Source organism: Dasypus novemcinctus, chromosome 24, assembly GCF_030445035.2.
Source record: "Dasypus novemcinctus isolate mDasNov1 chromosome 24, mDasNov1.1.hap2, whole genome shotgun sequence".
Taxonomy (NCBI): domain Eukaryota; kingdom Metazoa; phylum Chordata; class Mammalia; order Cingulata; family Dasypodidae; genus Dasypus; species Dasypus novemcinctus.
The window spans coordinates 37890828-37911657 of record NC_080696.1 but is presented as its reverse complement, the minus strand read 5'-3'; the positions used below and the strand labels follow the sequence as shown (position 1 = coordinate 37911657).

The window sequence follows — 20830 nt, the reverse complement described above, 5'->3', positions numbered from 1 at the left end:
TTTGGAGAGGTGCCTTGCCCAAAGACATTTAGCCAGAGCGTTCCCATAAAGTCGTGCAGTGCTTCCTAACTAACGGCAGGCGCCCCCAGCGAAATTACCGTACTGGGAAGGCGACTCGCTAAGCGATCCGCACCCACGTGAGCCCGCGCGTGCCCCGCCTCGCGCTCCCGAGGACGTTTGGTCACGTGGGCAAGACCCCGCCTCTTGGGTCCGCCCCGCCCCGCCCTCTCCCGCGCTCCCTCCCTCTCTCGCTCCCTCCCTCCCTCCCCCTCCCTCCCCGGCCCGGTCCGGCCCATCCCCCTCCCCGCCGGCTCCCTGAGGCCCTGCCGGGTCGGGCTGCGGGCGGCCGGGTGCGGACCGCCGGACCGACGGGCGCGGGCGAGGACTGACCGACAGACGCACGGAGGGCTGCGGCCACGTACGGCCCGGGCCGGCGCTCCGAGGCCCGCCCGGGAGGGCCAGAGAGCCGCGCTCAGGTGAGGCGACGGCGACGCGGGCTCGTAAGGGGTGGGCCGCTGGGCGTCTACAGCCCCGGCTCGCTGGCTCAGCGGCGAGGAGGCGCTGCCCCGGCCCGGCGCGGGAAAATGGCGCCGACCGACCGCGGAGCACGGCCGGAGTGTGGGCTCGGCCCGGAGCCGCCCCGCCCGCCGGGCTCGTGCCCCCGTCGCCATGTTGGGGAGCGGGCCCCGGGCCTACGGGCGGGGGCGCTGGAGGGAGCGGGGACCCTGCTTGGGGTGGGGAGGGTGCGGGACGCGGGTTCCAGGTCGCTTAAGGAGTGCAGTGCAGGGCCGAGCTGGGGTCTGCATTGAGTGACTCTCCCGGCCCGGAGAACTGGCGGGAGCGGGACGTGGGGTCTTGGCCGCGATCGTGGAGAAGGGACACTGGGTCCGAAAGGAACTATGGTCGAGGTCCACGGGACTGGATGCGTGGGCCGGACCTGGACCTGGTATTGGCCGTGAGTGGTATTCAGGACCCCAGGGCATGTAGGGCCCGGGGGTTGTGGTGGCCGAGCTCTGGCTGTCAGGACTGGGACAGTTCTCTTGTAGTGTGTGTGTGTGTGTGTGTGTGTGTGATCAGAAACGGGGACCCTTTGGGTACATACTCAGTTATCAGATTGGGACAGCCTTTGGAGCCCCGGGGCTGAATTGCAAGTCCGTATAACCCCCAAGGGACTAAGGACTTAGGTGTCCCCAGGATCCCGCACCTCCTATTGGGTGGCGCAACAGAAAAAGGGAAAGGTTCGATGAGGAATAGAAAAGAAGGGTCGTGAGGTTTGAGTACAGGAGCTGGTCAGCAAAAAGGGTGCAGAGAGTTGAACTGGCTTGCAAGGCGATAGAGACCTCCATCAACTTAGGGAGTTTGTGTGTATCTTTAAAAGGAGGGACCAGTCTGTTTGGGGGCGGAGACAGAGGGTGTCTTCCCTGGAAGGGGCAGCCCACTGCTTAAGAGCAGGGTCACCTGAGGAGGTCATGAGAAATGTGTTATTGAAGCCAGTGAGAATGGTGAAGAGAAGTGAATGTGTGAAAACTATAATGGTCTTAGAGATAATATAATGATTTCAGATTATGTAGTGATTTAAGCTGAGACAGAAGGTAAATTTGATTTACCAAGATCTTACAAGTTAGTGGCAGAGGGAGGACTAGAACTCAAGTCTATTGTCTCCTCATTCAGCACATTGCCTTAGAGGTATTTGCTATATTTCCATTCTTAAAAGTCAAGAATAGCAGTATAAATAAGAGAACTCAATTATTTTGTTGTTGTTGTTTTTGTATTTAGCTCATCAGTGCAATGGCTGCGAGGGTTGATATTTTCTAGCCCACCTCGATTTACACAAAGAAATTATCTTCAAGATGTTTTTGACCTCTGTAGAATTTTAAGAGATGGTCCTTCTAGGTGTTTGCTAAACAGTTAAGGGCCACAAAAAGCCAAAAAATATACCAGTGAATAATGATGGAGACCCAGGATCTCTAACAAAATCAAACTTTAATTGAAGTTTGATCAGGCTAGAGAAGTGTTCAAAGTTCGAATGGGCTTGTGGTAGAGTTCTGAGGGATACTAAGCAAATCAATTATGATATAATAAGTCCAGGGCCCTCATATAATCAAAAAGGACTTTCAACAATAAGATTATGAGACCGTTCATAACAGTAAGATTTTTCAGTACACATTTTATTTCCAGTGCTGGGGGCTTTCTTTGCCGTGGACCCGGTTAGCATCTGGTGAAACCTGTGGACCCAGCTCAGAATAATATTTTTAATTGCATAAAATAAAATACATGGAACTACTAAGAAAACCAATTATACTGAAATACAGTTATCAAAATAGACAAATTGTAATATATTAATATATATACTTCTTTATCAGCACATTAAGAAATAAGACCTAGTGATGGGTCTGATAATTGTCATAATTTCAAAGAAGTGATGAGCACAAATAAAATTTTAAAATATCTGTAGCAACTCTAATATGATATATCTGTGATTTCTATTGTTGACAGAGTCATAAACACTGCTAACACTACAATAGTTTGTTGCCTACATTCATATTTGAAGAAAGGGTTACTTTCATTCAGAGGTTAGTGAAAATAGATAATTTTTTCCCAATTTCGTGAACCCCTCCCCTGAATTCTATCTATGGATTCCCATCTGTGAACCTCAAGTTAAGAAACCCTGCTCGCATTTCTACTACTACGTATGACTTCCATTCAGCAGACATTTGCTGTATGTCAGGACATTGACTCTGTCAAGAACTGAACTAATAAGCGCCTAGGTTTCAAAGGTCTTTATGGAAGAATCTTCTCACTTTTAAGTGTTCAGTCCAGTGAGAGAAGTGAACATAAACAATGATAGGATAATAAATGCCAAAAAGAGTTACCTAATTTTTGTAAGGACACAAAGGTGGATGTGATTCTGCCTAGGAATCAGGGAAGGTTTTGTGAAGGGATAGCATTTGAGACATGTCCTGAAAGATAAAAGAGTTTGACAGATGGAGAGTTGGAGGGAACAGTTTTCCAGGTGAAGGCTTGTGTTTTCAGGGACTGCTACCTCTGTTAGCAAGGGATGCAAACTGTCAGTGGGTTGTTGGTGTTGGCCTGAAGACTTCTTTTGTTTGACTCATACAGTATTTTCAATGTTTTAAAAATTTACACAAACTTTTGAGTTTCTGACTTATCTTGAAAATTGGACAATCTGGCAATGCTGAACCCATAAACCCTAATAGCAATAATCAGCTGAAACTTTTAGTTGGGATATGGTTTGCACTATTCTCTTGTTTTCTGGCGTGTAAGCATTTGGTATTCTGATTCCTGCTTTATTGAAGTTTTGATTATTGTCTCCCCTAAACCAATAAATGACATTGGAATAGGGACAGGATGGTCAGAAATTGACAGATGAGTCTGTGGGCTGTAAAAATTAAGCTCTGTTTATAAGACTGACCATAAGGAATAAAATGATGATTGAAATGAAAAGATGAGATGAAATGTAGTTCAACTCAGTGAATATTTAGACATCTGCTCTGTATTGGGTACTACATTAGAAATTACCACATTGATGCTAGAAAAGAAAACTAACTGTTTAGCTTATGAAGTACTGCAGAAGAGATCTTTTTACAGGTAATGTAGAGCTGTTGTCCAAGACAGTGGATGGATGAGAGAGAGGAAATATGGAAATCCATTTCTTTGTCAAACATTTATTGAACCCTGCCATGTACATTGGGCTAGAACTCTGCAGGATACAAGGATCAATCTGCCAGGGCTTAAGTGTGATGAGGTTATGGCGCTAAATACCAGAAATGATACCTGAAAGAGGTGGCCTATGAGTGGGGCTGCCAAGGATGGTTAGAATCTTATTATTTTGAGATGAGACAGTGTTTTCCAGGTTGAGTGAAAGCAAGAATGTAGAAGTGGGTGTTTAGGTATTGGTAACGAGTTCAGTTTGGCTGGAGAACTGAGTTGCTACAGGATATTATTGGAATGAAGGCTGGAAATGGAGATTGAACAACAGCAGCAATAATAATAGAAGTAGCTCACATTTTTTTTTCATGCTTATTATTTTCCAGATAATGCATTGAGCATTTTATAAGTAGTATTTCAAAGTAACCCTGTAAATTAGGCATATATTTTTATGCGTTTTTACAGATAAAGAAACTGAGGAATAGAGCTAATTTATAGAGAAAGAATTTTGAGTCCAAGCAGTCTAATTTCAAAACCTGTGTTCTTAATCTCTGTATTTCTATATATTCCAATCATGGGCGGTTTTGAATACTCTCCATTTCCAGGCTGGAAGTTCAGACTTAATCTTAGGCAGCAGGGAGCCATAAAAATTTTTAGCCTTACAGTGATAGAATGGAAGCAGTGATGAAAGCTTCTTTCTCCTTTTTCCTCCCTCCTTTAGCTCCAGTGTCTACCTTTTGTGGTGTCTGACACATTTATTTATTTTTTAAGTTTAGTCTTTTTCTACTTTACCTTATTCTAAACAACCACTTGAGGTGGCTGCCTAAGAACTCAATAAACATTTACTGAGTGAATTAATAAATAACTAGGTGTATATATAAACCTGTATATAAAGGCTTTGTTTTAGGAAATAATGTAGCCCTAGAATTTGGTGGTAAGCCATGTTTCTGTATAAGCCCCATAAAGTGATATTCCAAATACCACATCTTCTTTAACTTGTATAGAATTGTATGTTTTCTCCATTGGAATATGAATAATCAGTGAATAATATTAACTATGTCCGTAATATTAATAATTACCAAGTTCAGAGGATCGTCACACTTTAAATAGGCATTTAAGTATGCATTTAGCATTAACCAGCTGCAACTTCCCTTCCTCCACATATACACTCACAAAAAGAGTCAACAGAAGAGCCCATTAGGCAGCTGCTTTAACTGATATTGAACCTGTTGATATTATTTCCAGTGTACTCATTTTTGTACTTTTTCTAAAAACTGGAGAGTAGAAATTCCTCAGAAAGTGTTGCAAATTTGTGAATATATACATGTTTTGGATTTTACTGAAGAAAAATTTTTATTAGCTTAAAAGCCATAATTCTAAATGTTATGTAGAAGGAAGGCTATGTCCCTTCTATAAAATACAGACTTTAACAAATTCAGACACTTGGAGATATTGAAAGATGCTGTGATTAGGCACCAAATACCAGTAAAGGTGGGAAAATTTTTATATAAACCAGCATCTGACCAGATTTAATAAGAGACATATCAAAAGACCCTAAATAATAGATTTGTTAAATAAACATTCTTTCCTGTATGGGCTAACAACAGTGTGTACATGTACACACATATCAGTGTGATACATATTGATATAAATTAGTAAATTTGAATGTAGGAATACTTCCTAAAGAAAATGCACCTTCAACTGAGGATTTTTGGATTATGTTTAATTCATAAACCAAATGTGGGGATGACTCATTTGGAAGGACTGAGATTAGAATAATTAAGTATGGAGAAAAACTTGATTGTGGTAGTTGACTACCTACCTGGTGTTGAGAGGTGTATATAACTGATGAGTAATTAATTTCTGCCATTTGGAAAGTACTCATATGCAGAGGTGATGTGAACATAAATAACAAGGGGGGGATGTCTGTAAGCGTTTTAAATGAGATAGTAAGTGCCATGGGAATTCAGAGGAGAGATCACTTCCACTTGGAGGATTGGGAAGGTGTAGCAGTTTGATATGGTTATAAATTCCAAAAATAGATATTGGATTACATTTGTAATCTGATCTGTACCTGGGCCTGACTGAGCTATGATTAGGGCTGTAATTGGCCCATATCATTAGGGCATTGAGTCCTGCCCCTTGGTGGGTGGGGACTCACAGATAAAAGGCATGGCAAAGGGCAGAGTTGGGGGTTCTTAATGTTGGAGTTTTGTTCTTGGAGTTTGATGCTGAAGTCTTAAGCTGGAACCCCGGGGAAAGAGGCAGAGCCGTTTGCCTGATAGTCTACAGCTGACTTTGTGGAGCAAGGCAAAGCCTAGCGAACCTCATAGTCTACAGCTGACCTTGTGGAGAGCAGCCTAGAGAGCCTCATAGTCTATGGCTGACCTTGTGGAGGAAACAGAGGCACTGAGCCCAGAAAGCCTGAACCCTCACAGACATCACCAGCCGTCTTGCTCCAACATGTGACAACAGACTTTGGTGAGGGAAGTAACCTATGCTTTATGGCCCGGTATCTGTAAGCTCCTACCCCAAATAAACACCCTTTGTAACAACCAGCCAGTTTCTGGTATTTTGCATCAGCACCCCTTTGGCTGACTAATACAGAAGGCTTCCTGGAAAAAGTGACATTCGAGACGAGGCATTCAATAAAATTTGACTAAATAAATTGGATAAGACTGAACAAGTGAGGTTAAGGAGAGAAGACCCAAGGGAATGATGGACATAGGAAAGCATCAGGAGTATTCAGGGAATGACCTAGTGAAAAGGGTGGTTTGCTGGTGTGTTGAGTTGTGGGCATTTGAAGCCATCTCCTTGTTTGTTGTGTCCCAGGATGCCAGGTCTAGGAAATTTGAATGTTGCTCAGCTGGCAGTGTGGGAGCCGAATGGCACTGTAGACTTTTGAAATGGTAGATAACTCAAAGCTTTAGGAAAACCTGTGATCAGGTAATCATGGACAAGTAGGCACCCTGAAGAGAGAAAGATGGTGCATGATTTAATATACCTGCCCTCCTTTATTTTCCCATGCTAGTAACTTTTACCAGGATGGTTAAGAAATCCCTCTTAAGGAAACAAACAAACAAACAAAAAAAGACTGAGGGTTTTATTAGCCCTCTCCTCTTGTTCAGTCATTTGTGGACATTGAAATACAGCAACTTTTCAGGGTATCTATTCAAAAGCCTCTCCATGGATTTCGGAAGTTGATAATCATGTTGCTCTTCACTTTCCTTCAAGCCTTTCTTCAGAATCACCCCTTTTCCATCCTATTCTTTACCTCTTCATCTTTCTGTGGGCGCTTTTCAGTTTTTCCTGTATCTCCTTTTTTTCTTTGCGGTACTAAGGGTCGGGGATTGAACCCTGGACCTTGTAAGTGGGAAGTTGGCACCTAACCACTAAGCCATATCAGCTCCCTCCAAGGTGGTTTTTTCATTAGTCTGCTTGCTGTTTGTTTGTTGTTGTTGTTTTGTTTTTAGGTGACACTGGGAACTGAACCGGGACCTGAACCTGGGACCTCCCATATGGGAAGCAGGCGCTCAACTCCTTGAGCCACATCTGGTCCCTGTATCTTTTAAAAATATCTAACAGAAAAAATAGTATTGCACTCTCTTTGTACGTCCTTTTAATGATAATTATGTTACCTTTTGTCCACAATAGAACTATATTCAAATGTGAGTATTCATTCAAATTGTGGTCAGCAGTAGCGCTCAGGTGCTTTTCCTTATTTGTGCCTAAGCAGTTCTTCCTGATTCTATATTTGCATTGCTAGTATTTTCTCTAAGCTCATGTGTCCCCATTAGCTTTTTAAAAATTTGTATATAAATATTATAGAAAAATAAGCACAGAACCTGCTGATCATTATCATATATATTTACAAGTTTAATTCATATAAATACAGTTTTTATAGTTTTTTTTTCCACTTGGGAATGTATTAATGTACTTTTCCATATATGTATATCATTTTTTTTTTAAGATTTTTTAAAAAATTTATTTCTCTCCCCTTCCCCCCCACTCCAGTTGTCTGTTCTCTGTGTCCATTTGCTGCATGTTCTTCTTTTTGTCTGCTTCTGTTGTTGTCAGTGGCACAGGAATCTGTGTTTCTTTTTGTTGTGTCTTCTTTTTTTTTTTATTAAAATTATTTATTTTTTAAAATTACATTAAAAAAATATGAGGTCCCAATCAACCCCACCGCCCCCACCCCCCACTCCCCCCACAGCAACACTCTCTCCCATCATCATGACACATCCATTGCACCCGGTAAGTACATCTCTGAACATCACTGCACCCCGTAGTCAATGGTCCACATCATAGCCCACACTCTCCCACGTTCCATCCAGTGGGCCCTGGGGGGATCTACAATGTCCCGTAATTGTCCGTGAAGCACCACCCAGGACAACTCCACGTCCCGAAAACGTCTCCACATCTCATCTCTTCCTCCCATTCCCCAAACCCAGCAGCCACCATGGCTACCCTTCCCACACCCAGTCCACATTTTCTCTGTGGACATTGGATTGGTTGTGTCCATTGCACATCTATGTCAAGTGGGGGCTTAGATTCCACATGGATACTGGATGCACTCCTCCTGCTTTCAGTTGTAGACACTCTAGGCTCCATGGTGTGGTGGTTGACCTTCTTCAACTCCATGTTAGCTGAGTGGGGTAAGTCCAATAAATCAAAGTGTAGGAGCTGAAGTCTGTTGAGGCTCTGGGCCTGGGTGTCTTATTATCAGTCCAGAGATTCAAATCCCCTAAATATATCTTAAACCCCAGCACCAACTACAATTCCAATAAAGTAGCATGCAAGTCTTGTGAGAAGAGATCCCCTCTGAGTCCATGTTGTGTCTCTTGCTGCATCAGCTCTCCCTGTGTGCGTTGCCATTCTTGGGCAGGCTGCACTGTTTTTCGCACTGGGCGGCTCTCCTTACAGGGCGCACTCCTTGTGCGTGGGGCTCCCCTACACGGAGGGCACCCCTGCGTGGCACGGTACTCCTTGCCTGCATCAGCACTAAGTGTGGGTCAGCTCCACATGGGTCAAGGAGGCCCGGGGTTTGAACCGCGGACCTCCCATGTGGTAGATGGACGCCCTATCCACTGGGCCAAGTCCGCTTCCCTGTATATCATTTTAACAGACACATAAAAAACAAAGTTTAAATACCCCCTGATTATTTAGCATTTGGGTGGTTCCATTTTGTTTTTTTGTTTTTTGTTTTTAAAGATTTTTAAAATTTATTTCTTTCCCCTTCCCCCCAGTTGTCTGCTCTCTGTGTCCATTTGCTGTGTGTTCTTCTGTGTGTGCTTGCATTCTCGGCAGCACCGGGAATCTATGTCTCTTTTTTGTCTTCTTGCTACGTCAGCTCTGTGTGTGTGCGGCACCACTCCTGGGCAGGCTGTGCTTTTGTGGGGCACACTCCTAGTATGTGGGGCTCCCCTACACGAGGGGAACCCCTGTGTGGCTTGGCACTCCTTGCGTGTGGCAGCACTGCATGTGGGCCAGCTCACCACACAGGCCAGGAGACCCTGGGTATCGAACCCTGGACCTCCTGTATGGTAGGCAGATGCTCTATCAGTTGAGCCTCATCTGCTTCCCTCCATTTTGTTTTTATTTCTACTTTGCAATTCTAAATTTTACTGCTGTCACATCTTTTTATAAATTCTCCCTTCCTCCATTTTATTCCCTAAAGTGGTTTAGTTAGGTCTAAGGATATGACTTTTTAGCCATATTATCAAATTATTCTTTAGAATAACTATCAGTGTATGTTGATGCTATCCTATCAATATTGGATTATGTGTGTGTGTGTATATATATGTATTCTCATATACACTAATGGTAGCTTACAGTTTTCTGGGTTTTATATGTTTTAAACTTTTTAGCATGAAAATATTTCAAACTTATTGACTAACAAAACAAAACAACAGAAAGAATAGAACAGTGAACAAATACTCCTATGCCCTTATTGAACATGTTGTCATATTTTCTTTTTTGGGGACAGGGGAACCAATATAACTATAAGGTTTGGTTAGTTTTGTTTGTTTTAACTTTATTTTTAAAGGAGTTTTAGATTACAGAAAAGTTACATTGAAAATATAGGGATTCCCATATACCCACCCCCTACCCCTCTCATGTTTTCTCCTATTAATAACATCTTTCATTAGTGTGGTACATTTGTTAAAATTGATGTACAAATATTGAAGAATTGCTACTAACCATGGTCTATAGTTTACATTATGGTTTACACTTTGCACTGCACAATTTTATAGGTTTTGACAAAGTCTTTAATGGTCTGTACCCATCATAGCAATATCATTCAGAACAATTACAGTGTCCCAGAAATGCCCCATGTTATACTTATTCTTCCCTCCTTCTCCCCTCAGAACCTCTGGTGACCTCTTTATGTCAGTATTACAAGTTCTTCCATTACTATAATAATAATGTCTACTTTGGTCAATAGTTGTATTCCTTATGTTTATTCTTTCCTCAATCTTCAGGATATTGGGATGGTACTGTGCTTCAGATTGAGAAGGGGCTTAAATCCCATGGGGCAGATAGATGGTACTATCTTGCTTGCAGTTGTAGATGCTTTCTGTTTTTTGGGATAGGCATTGTCCTTTATCATTGTTTTGTTAGTTGTCCTAGGCAAGTCCAATAAACTGGAGAGTAGATGTTGGCTGTAACTGTGCTGAGATTCAGGGCTCAATTGGCATATTAACTGATGGAAGATTTCAGTCTCTGGGACATATATTTAATGGGTATAGTGCTTCCTGCAGTTTCTTGAAGAGGAATGCAGCTTGCCGTTCCCTACTCCACCATCTTGGATCTCCCATATTTTCTTAATAATATATTTATTGTGTTGAATCTTTTAAAAATAAAGACATGATACTCTACCTCTAAATACTTTAGTAAGCATCTCTTACAAATAAGGACATTCACCTCTGTAATCACAATACCATGATCACACCTAACAAAATTAACAGTAATTCCTTAATTTTATCTAATATTCACTCTTTAGCAAATTTCTCTGGTTGCCTCCAAAATGCATTTTATAGCTGATTTATTTGAAGTGGAATCAAATTTAGGACCATGTGTTTCATTTGCATTTTATTATTCTTAGGTGTTTTTTAACCTACAACACTCCTCTTCCTTTACCCCTTTTGTTTGTGGTATAGACTTTTGAGATCAGAGCAGTTGTCTTGTTGAAAGTCCCACATTCTGGATTTATCTGATTGTTTTCTTTGTTGTATTTAACGTGTTCCTTTATTCCTTGAATATCCCTCAAATGGAAGTTAGATCTGAAGGCTTGATTAGATTATAACTATTTTGATAAGAGTACTTCATAAATACTCTTAACATTGCTTCACATCATAAGGTACATAAATGTCTGGTTGTCCCACTGTTATTGATGATAACTTTGGTCACAAGGTTAAGAGGGTGACTGTCAGATCTCTCCACTATAAAGTTGAATTTTTTTCTTTTGTGACTAGTAACTATGTGTTCTATTTTTATCAATGAGGAACATTATTTTTAAGTAATGATACTTACTAAAAGATGAAGCTCATCTTTTTATTTTTTAATTTTTATTTTAAAACAAATTTCTCAATGAAGTATACTAGATACAAGTAATTTTTTCTTTTTGAATCATGCAATATGTTACACAGTATATTTAGTTCATAGTAATGCAATCATACAGAATTTGTCCTTTTTTTCCCTCCTCCTCTCCTCTATCCCCTCCCCCACCCTGCTGTTTTTGCTGTCTGTGTGCATTCACTGTGTGATCTTCTGTATCTTTTTCTCTCTTTGTCTTCTCTTCTCGTCTTTCTCCTCTAGGATTCACGGGATTTGATCCTGGGGACCTCTGATGTGGAGAGAGGTTGTACCACCTCAGTTCCTGGCCTCTGCTGCGCTTCACCTTGATTCTCCCCTTTATGTTGCTGCATAACTCACTTGCATGGGCACTGACTCACCGTTTGGGCACCAGCTTGCTGTGCAGGCAGTTGGCTTGCCACGCAGGTACTGGTCCACTGCGCAGGCACATTTTCTCTTCTTTTTCACCAGGAGGCCCCAGGGATTGAACCTGGTAGGCGGAGGCCTTATCACTTGAACCACATCCACTTCCCAGTATTTGTCCTTTTGTGTCTGGCTTGCTTCACTCAACATAATGTCCTCCAGGTTCATCCATGTTGTCATATGGTTTGTCTTCATTTCTTCTTACAGCTGCATAATATTCCATTGTGTGAATACACCACAGTTTGTTTATCCATTCATCTGTTGATGGACACCTGGGTTGTTTCAACCTTTTGGCAATCATGAATAATACCACTATGAACATTAGTGTGCAGATGTCAGTTCGTGTCACTGCTCTCGTATCTTGTGGGTATATACCCAGTAGTGGTATTGCAGGGTCACATGACAAATCTATGTTCAACTTCTTTAGGAACTACCAAACAGTTCTCCAAAGTGGCTGTACTATTCTGCATTCCCACCAGTAGTGAATACTGTTCCTATCTCTACACATCCTCTCTAACATTTGCAGTTCTTTGCCTTTTTAATAGTGGCCATTTTGATAGGTGTGAAATGATATCTCCTAGTTTCGATTTGCATTTCCCTAATCATTAGTGATGTTGAGCATTTCTTCATGTTTTGTTTTTTTTTTGCCATTTGTATTTTTTCTTTGAACAAATGTCTATTCAAATCTTTTGCCCATTTTTTATGTAGCTTATCTGGTTTGATTTAATTTTTCATATTGTTTAACCATGTTTTTTTTCATCAGTCTTGGTATTTTCCTTTTAAGTTTGTGCTATGCATTTAAAAATTTTATTCAGTGTGACAAAGAATGATGCATTGTTGTAAAAAGGTAAATTTCAAGTTCTGGAATATAATTAAAATCAAGTAAAATCTAACCAGAAAAGGTTACAGATTGCAACAGCGTAATAGAGGGCATTTCTTTGACAGGTTTTTGTAATGAGTCTGTGTTTGCTTCTTGGGGGGAAAAAGTATTTTTTCTGTCATATCCATTATAGATTTGTTTTTACTCCATTTTTTTTCTGTTATGAATTATTCTTAATGGGATTTTCATTTCATACCAAAACATCTTACATGCTTTTTATTGCAACAAGCTGAGCAACATCTGAGGTATATGAATAACAAGCCAGCTATTCTTCATCTCCAGATCCTATCAACCATTCTAACCAAGTGTAATAGCCTATTGTGTACTCTTCCCTATCTTTTTTTTTTTTTTAAGATTTATTTATTTATTTCTCTCCCTCCCCGCCCCCACCCTGGTTGTCTGTTCTCTGTGTCTATTTACTGCGTCGTCTTTGTCCACTTCTGTTGTTGTCAGCGGCACAGGAATCTGTGTTTCTTTTTGTTGCAGCATCTTGTGTCAGCTCTCTGTGTGTGTGGCACCATTCCTGGGCAGGCTGCACTTTCTTTCGCGCTGGGCGGCTCTCCTTTTGGGGCGCACTCCTGCACGTGGGGCTCCCCTAGGCCGGGACACCCCTGCATGGCACAGAACTCCTTGCGTGCATCAGCACTGCACATGGGCCAGCTCCACACAGGTCAGGGAGGCCCGGGGTTTGAACTGCGGACCTCCCATGTGGTAGACGGATGCCCTAACCACTGGGCCAAGTCCACCGCTTTCCCTATCTTTCTTTATGCACTTAGAAACACAAATATACATACTGATTCATTTTCTCTCTTATTTTATAAGATTATGATTATTACACATTATGGTATATCATACTTTTCCTTCTAAATCATTAGACAAATATGGAATTCATTTTTACTAGTTGCTTAATATTCAATTTATGTAGGTTTCTCTCAATTTGGATTGTTTATGATTCCCCACCCCCCAAACAGTATTTGTGTAGACATCCTTATGAACATATCTTTAAGAAATGTCACTTTTACGTCTATAGGATAAATTCCAAATATGGGTTAGAAGGTAAAGTTACTTCAGTTTAATTGTGACCTGCCAGAATATTTTCCACAGAGATCGTCACAGTTCTTTTTCTCACTGGTACCTAGATAACATATCTTTTTTATTTTGGCTAATCGGCCATGTGAAAGTGCTCTCTTATTTAATTTATCCTTTGTGTCTGGTTTATTTCACTCAAAATGATGTCTTCATAGTTCATCTATGTTGTCACATGTATCAGAACTTCATTCCTTTTTATAACTGAATAATATTCCATTAGATTTATATACTGTCTTTTGTTTATCTGTTCATCAGTTAATGGACACATAGATTGCTTCATCTTTTTTTCCCCAAACAAATCAATTTTATTGGTACATACTAGTAAAGCATACAATTCATCCAAAGTGTACAATCAGTGGTATTTGGTATAATCATAGTTTGTACATTCTTCTTTTCAATCATTTAGAGCATTTTCATTATTTCAATAATATTAAACAAAAAAAACAGACAAGCAAGTAAACAGGATAATTCTTCACCTCTCATTCTCTCTATTTCCCATGCTGTTATAGCTGCTATTTCTGGCTATTCTTCACCACTAATTATATATTTATTCAGTTTTATTGAGATATATTAACGTACCATATGACCTATCCAAAGTATAGCTAATCAGTGGCTTTAAGTATAATCACAGTGTTGTGCATTCATCACCACAAAAACTTTTAGAACCATTTCATTATTTCAGAAAGAAAATCCCCAGCCCTACATAACCAGGTAATCTAATTTCATCTTTATAAATTGATTTATATTTACATTTTTTATAAATGGAATGATATTTAGCTCATAGTAGTGTGATCATAACAGTATTTGTCCTTTGTGTCTGGCTTGCAATATAATGTTCTCCAGGTTCATCTGTGTTGTCATATGCTTTACAACTTCATTTCTTCTTACAGCTACATAATTTTCCATCATGTGAACACAGTTTGTTTATCCATTCCTCAGTTGGTGGATACCTGAGTTGTTTCCAGCTTTTGGCAATCGTGAATAATGTCAGTATGAACATTGGCATAAAGATGTCTGTTCATGTCACTGATCTTAGTTCTGGGTAAATACCTAGTAGTGGTATTGCCAGGTCACGTGGTAGATCTATATCTAACTTCCCTTGGAATCGCCAAACAGATTTCCACAGTGGCTGTACCAGTCTCCATTTCCACCAGCAGTGAATAAGTGTACTTCTCTCCAGCACCTGTAGTTTTCTGTTTTGTTAATAGTGCCAGTCTAGTAAATGTGAAATGATATCTCATTGTAGCTTTGATTTGCATTTCCCTAATTGCTAGTGATGTTGAGCATTTTTTCATGTTCTTTTTTTTTTTTTTTTTTTTTTGCCATTTGTTATTCCTTTAGAAAAATATCTATTCAGGTCTTTTGCCCTATGTTTTAATCAGGTAATTTGTCTTTTTATTGTTGAGTTGTAGTATCTTCTTTATATATCATGTTTATTAGATCCTTGTTAGATGTGTGATTTCCAAATATTTTCTCCCATTGAGTAGGCTGTCTTTTGACCCTCTTAAGAAAGTTCTGTGAGGTGCAGAAGCATTTTAATTTTGAAGAAGTCCCATTTATCAGTTTTTTCTTTTGTTGTACATGCTTTGGATGTAAGTTTAAGAGACCCCCCCCCCCCGTAAGTTATTGTAGATGTTTCCCTAAATTATTTTCTAAGAGTTTTATGGGTCCTGGCTTTTATGTTTATGTTTTTTATCCATTTTGAGATCATTCTTGTATAGGGAGTGAGATAGGGGTCCTCTTTCATTCTTTTGATTATGGATATCCAGTTCCCCCAACACCATTTATTGAAGAGACTATTCTGTCCCAGAAAAGTGGACTTGGTAGGCTGTCCCAGAATAGTGGACTAAAATCAGTGGACCATAAAGGCGAGGGTCTATTTCTGAACTCTCAATTCACTTCATTTGGTCAAGGTGTCTAATACCATGTTGTTTTGACTGCTGTAGCTTTATAAAACACGTCAAGGTCAGGAAGTGTGTGTTCTCTGACTTTGTTCTTCTTTTTTTAGGATGTTTTTGGCTATTTGGGTCCCCTTTCCCTTCCAAATAAATTTGGTAATTGACTTTTCTGTTTTCTAGTAGAACAGAATTGTTAGAATTTTGATTGGTTATGCATTGAATGTATAAGTCAATTTGGGTAGAATTGACATCTTCATGATGTTTAGTCTCCCAGCCATGAACAAGGAATATCCTTCAATTTGTTTAGGTTGTCTTTGATTTCTTTTAGCAGTGTTTAGTACTTTTCTGAATACAGCTCCTTTGCATTCCTGGTCAAATTAATTTTTAGATATTTGAGTCTTTTTGCTGCATTGTATATGGAATTATTTTTATTTCCTTGTCAGCTTGCTCATTACTAGTGTATAGCAATGCTACTGATTTTTGTGTTTTCGTCTTGTATCCTGCCACTTTGCTGAGTTCATTTAGCTTTGTTGTAGATATTTTGAGATTTTCTAACTACAGGATCATGTCATCTGGGAATAGTGAGAGTTTTACTTCCTCTTTTCCAATTTGGATGCCTTTTATTTTTATTTTGCCTAATTGCTCTAATCAGAACTTCTAGCACAATATTGAATAACGGTGGTGACAGTGGGCATCCTTGCCTGATTGTAGAGGGAAAGCTTTCAACCTCTCCCCATTGAGTATATTGTTGACTGGGATTTTCATGTATGCCCTTTATTATGTTGAGGAACTTCCCTTCTATACCTATCTTGTTTTGTTTAGTTTAGATTTATTTATCCCTCCTGTTGTCTGCTCTCTGTCCATTTGCTATGTGTTCTGTGTCTGCTTGTATTCTCATCAGGCGGCACTGGGGATCTGTGTCTCTTTTTGTTGCATCATCTTGATGCGTCAGCTCTCCATGTGTGTGGTACCACTCCTGGGTGGGCTATGGTTTCTTATTGGGTGGCTCTCCTTGCGCAGGGGGCACCCTTATGCGGGGTGGCACTTCCTGCGCACAACAGCACTGCGCATGGGCCAACTCATCACATGAGCCAGGAAGCCCTGGGTATCAAACCCTTGGACCCTCCATATGGTAGGTGGAAGCTCTATCTGTTGAGCCACATCCCTTCCCTCTAAACCTATCTTTTGAAGCAATTTTATCAAGAAAGGATACTGGATTTTGTCAAATGCCTTTTCTGCATCAATCAAAATGATCATGTGGTTTTTTTCCCTTCAATTTGTTAATGTGATTATTTTGTTAATTGATACTATTATGTTGAACCACCCTTGCATTCCAGGAATAAAACCCACTTGATTGTTACGTATAATTGTTTTTATATGTTGTTGGATTCTGTTTGTAAGTATTTTACTGAGAATTTTTGCATCTATGCTTATCAGAGAGATTGGTCTGTAATTTTCTTTTCTTCTTATATCTTTATCTGGCTTTGATATTAGGTTGATGCTGGCTTCATAAAATGTGTTGGGTAATTTTCCCCTCCTTGTCAACTTTTTGGATGAGTTTAAACAGAATTGGTATTAATTCTAGAAATGTTTGGTAGAATTCACCTGTGAAGCCATCTGATCCTGGACTTTTCTTTGTTGGAAGATTTTTTTGTTTTTAACACGTTTTTAAAATTACAGTTAATAGATCACATAGAATGTTACATTAAAAAAACATAAGAGGTTCCCATATAACCCACTCCCCACCCCCCCACCCATCCATCATTTTTGTAAATTGTATTTTTTTGAAGAGACATACATCATAAAAAATGTTACATTAAAAAAACATAAGAGGTTCCTGTATACCCCCCATCCCCCACCCCACTCCTCTCGCACCATTATTGTGGCACACTCATCATACTCGGTGAACATATTTTGGAGCAGTGCTGCACCATGTGGATATTAGTTTACCTTGTAGTTCACACTCTACCCCAGTATATTCAATGGATTGTGGCGGGATATATAATGTCCAGCATCTGACCCTGCAATATCACGTAGGACAACTCCAAGTCCCAAAAATGCCCCCACATCACATCTCTTCTTCCCTCTCCCTGCCCTCAGCTACTACTGTGTCCACTTTCTCCATGTCAGTGATACAATTTTTTGATGACTGATTCAATCTCTTTGCTTGTGATTGGTTTGTTGAGTTCCTGTATTCCTTGTAGTGTCAGTGTAGGTCGTTTGTACATTTCTAGGAATATGTCCATTTCATCTAGGCTGTCTAATTTGTCGGTATACTGTTTCTCATAATATCCTCTTATGATCCTTTTTATTTTTGTGGGGTCAGTTGCGTGTCCCCTCTTTCATTACTGATTTTATTTATTTGCATTTTGTCTTTTTCTTTGTTAGTCTTGTTAAGTGTTTATTGCTTTTATTGGTCTCCAAGAACCAACTTTTGGGCTTGTTGATTTTCTCTCTTTTTTGGGTACTCAATTTCATTTATTTCTGCTTTAATCTTTCTTTCTTTCTGCTTTTTTTGGGATTGATTGGTTTGCTGTTCTTTTTCTAGTTTCTCCAGTTGTTCAGTTCTTTGTATCTCTTCTTTCTTAGTATGGCATTTAATGAATTTCCATTTCATCACTGCCTTCACTTCCCATAAATTTTGATATGTTGTGTTCTCATTTTCATTCATCTTATGGTATCTACCAATATCTCTTGCAGTTTCTTCTTTGACCCACTGATTTTTTAAGAGTATATTGTTTAGCCTCCATATATTGCAAATTTCCCTCTTTCCTGCCTATTATTGATTTCCAGCTTCATTCCATTATGATCAGAGATAATAATGCATAGTATGATTATGATTATGCTTTGTACAATTTCAAATTTTCTTGAATTTATTGAGAGCTTTGTGGTGCCCCGGCTAGTGGTCTATCCTGGAGAAAGATCCATGAGCACTTGAGAAGAATGTATAACCTGGAGATTGAGGGTACAATGTTTTGTATATGTCTGTCAGGTCCAACTAGTTTATTATATTGTTCATGTTTTCTGTTTCCATGTTGATCTTCTGTCCATTCATTCAGTCTGTTGATGTGAGTGGCATGTTCAAGTCTCCAACTATATTGTAGAGACATGTATTTCTACTTTCAGTTTTGACAGAATTTGCCTCATGTATTTTGGGGCACCTTGGTTAAGTATATAGATATTTATGGCTGTTACTCCTTTCACGTGGATTCTCCCTTTTATTAATATGTAATGGCCTTCTGCATCACTTATTACTCTTTTGCACTTAAAATGTGTTTTGTCTGACACCAGTATAATTACTCCTGCCCTCTTTCGGTTATTACTTGTGTGAAATATCTTTTTCCACCCTTTCACTTTCAGTCTGTTTGCATTCTTGGGTCTAAAGTGAGTCTCCTGCAGACAGCATATGGATGGCTTGTATTTTCCTTTCTATTCTGTCAGCCTATGTCTTGTTTTTATTTTATTTTTTAGGAGGTACAAGGGAATGAACCCCGTACCTTGTACATGGGAAGCAGGCACTCAACCACTGAGCTATATCTGCTCCCCCATGAGAGTTAGTTTTTTCCTTTGTTTTTAGGACATACTGGGAATCAAACCTGGGACCTCATATATGGGAAGCAGGAGCTTATCCACTTGAGTTACATCTGCTACCCAGCCTATGGCTTTTGATTGAGGAGTTTAATCTATTAACATTCAATTTTATTACTGTAACAGCATTCCTTACTTCAGCTGTTTTATCCTTTGCCATTCATATGTCATATCTTTTTTGCCATCTTTTTATCTTTTTTGTTATCCTTTCAAATAGTCTTCGATTCTACATTCTCTTCCAAGCCCCTCTTTCTCTTCTTTTCTGGCTGTAGAACCCTTTAATGTTTCTAGCAGAGCTGTATTCTTGTTTACTTACTCTCTTAGTTCTGTTTGTGAATATTTTAAGCTCATTCATATTTGAAGGACATTTTTGCCAGAAAAAGAATTTTTGACTGGTTTTTCTATTTCTGTACCTTTTTGCCTCCTTGGTTTCTGAAGAGAAATTCACACTAAATCTTATTGGATGGTCCTCATATGTGATATTTTGCTTTTCCCTTGCTACTTTCAGAATTTTCCTTTTTTTTTCCTTAAAGATTTATTTTTTATTTATTCCTCTCCCCTTTCCCGCCATTGTCCACTCTCTGTGTCCATTCATTGTGTGTTCTTCTGCGTCCACTTGCATTTTTCAGGTGGCATTGGGAAACTGAGTCTCTTTTTTGTTGCGTTATCTTGCTGCATCAGCTCTCTGTGTGCGTGGCGCCACTCCTGGGCGGGCTGTGCTTTTTTCATGCGGCACAGCTCTCCTTGTGGGCGCATACCTTGTATGTGGGGCGTTCCTGTGTGGCACGGCACTCCTTGCACGCAGCAGCACTGCTCATGGGCCAGCTTACCACACAGGTCAGGAGGATCTGGGTGTTGAACCCTGGACCCTCCATATGGTAGACAGATGCTCTATCAGTTGAGCCATGTCCACTTCCCCAGAATTTTCTCTTTTTCTTTGGCTTTGGCTTTCTGCATTTTATATTTCTTGGGGGAGGTCTATTTGGGTTTATTCTAATTGGAGTGCTTCCTGGATATGTATATTCATGTCTTTTATGAAAGTTAGAAAATTTTCAGCCATTATTTTCTCAAATACTCTTTCTTCCCCTTTTCTGTTCTTGTCTCTGTCTGGAGCTTCCATAACACACATATTGATGTGCTTCATTTTATCATTCAACTGCCTGAGCCCCTGCTTAATTTTTCCCCGTTCTTTTCTCTCTGTGTTCTTCTTTCTCTTTAATTTCAGTTGTTTTTTCCTACATCACTGATTCTTTTCTCCACGATTTCAAATCTGCTGTTTGCCTCTGCCATACTTTTAATCTCACTTATAGTGTCTTTCATTCCCATAAGCTCTCTTGTTTTCCTATCCAAGATTTCATTTTCATTGTACTTATTCTCTACTTAATGTCTTTTATTTATTTAGTCGTGTTGTCCTTCAACTCCATGATTTGCTTTAGGACATCTGTAATAACCTCATCGATTAGCAATTTCAGGTCCTGTGTCTCATCTGGAGCTTTGATTTGTTCCTTTGCCTGAGCCATATCTTCCTTTTTCTTTGTATGGCTTGTAATTTTTTGCTGATATCTAGGCATCTAATTCTGATGCTAAGTTTACTCTGATGTTCAGTTTCTCTCTCTTGCCTAAGGATTTACTGTTAAGTAGCTGTGTGCCCCCATATTCTTTGACTCTTGGTTCAACTTGTTCTAGATACTTAGGATTGCCTCTGTTT

The 20830-nt window shown here is 39.9% G+C and overlaps 1 protein-coding gene across 7 annotated transcripts in view; it reads left to right on the top strand.

The window, feature by feature from the left end:
- The first annotated feature begins 201 nt into the window (after positions 1 to 201).
- Positions 202 to 20830, top strand: part of NCOA6 (nuclear receptor coactivator 6) — a 161467-nt gene continuing 140838 nt past the window's right edge. For 4 of the 7 annotated variants that reach the window (XM_058286961.2, XM_058286960.2, XM_058286958.2 and 1 more), the window contains exon 1: positions 307 to 476. The gene's annotated coding sequence lies outside the window, so the exon portion shown is untranslated. Of the gene's footprint in view, positions 477 to 11485; positions 11671 to 20830 lie in introns of those variants that run through there. The other 3 variants (XM_058286959.2, XM_058286954.1, XM_071211653.1) reach the window with 3 other exon arrangements.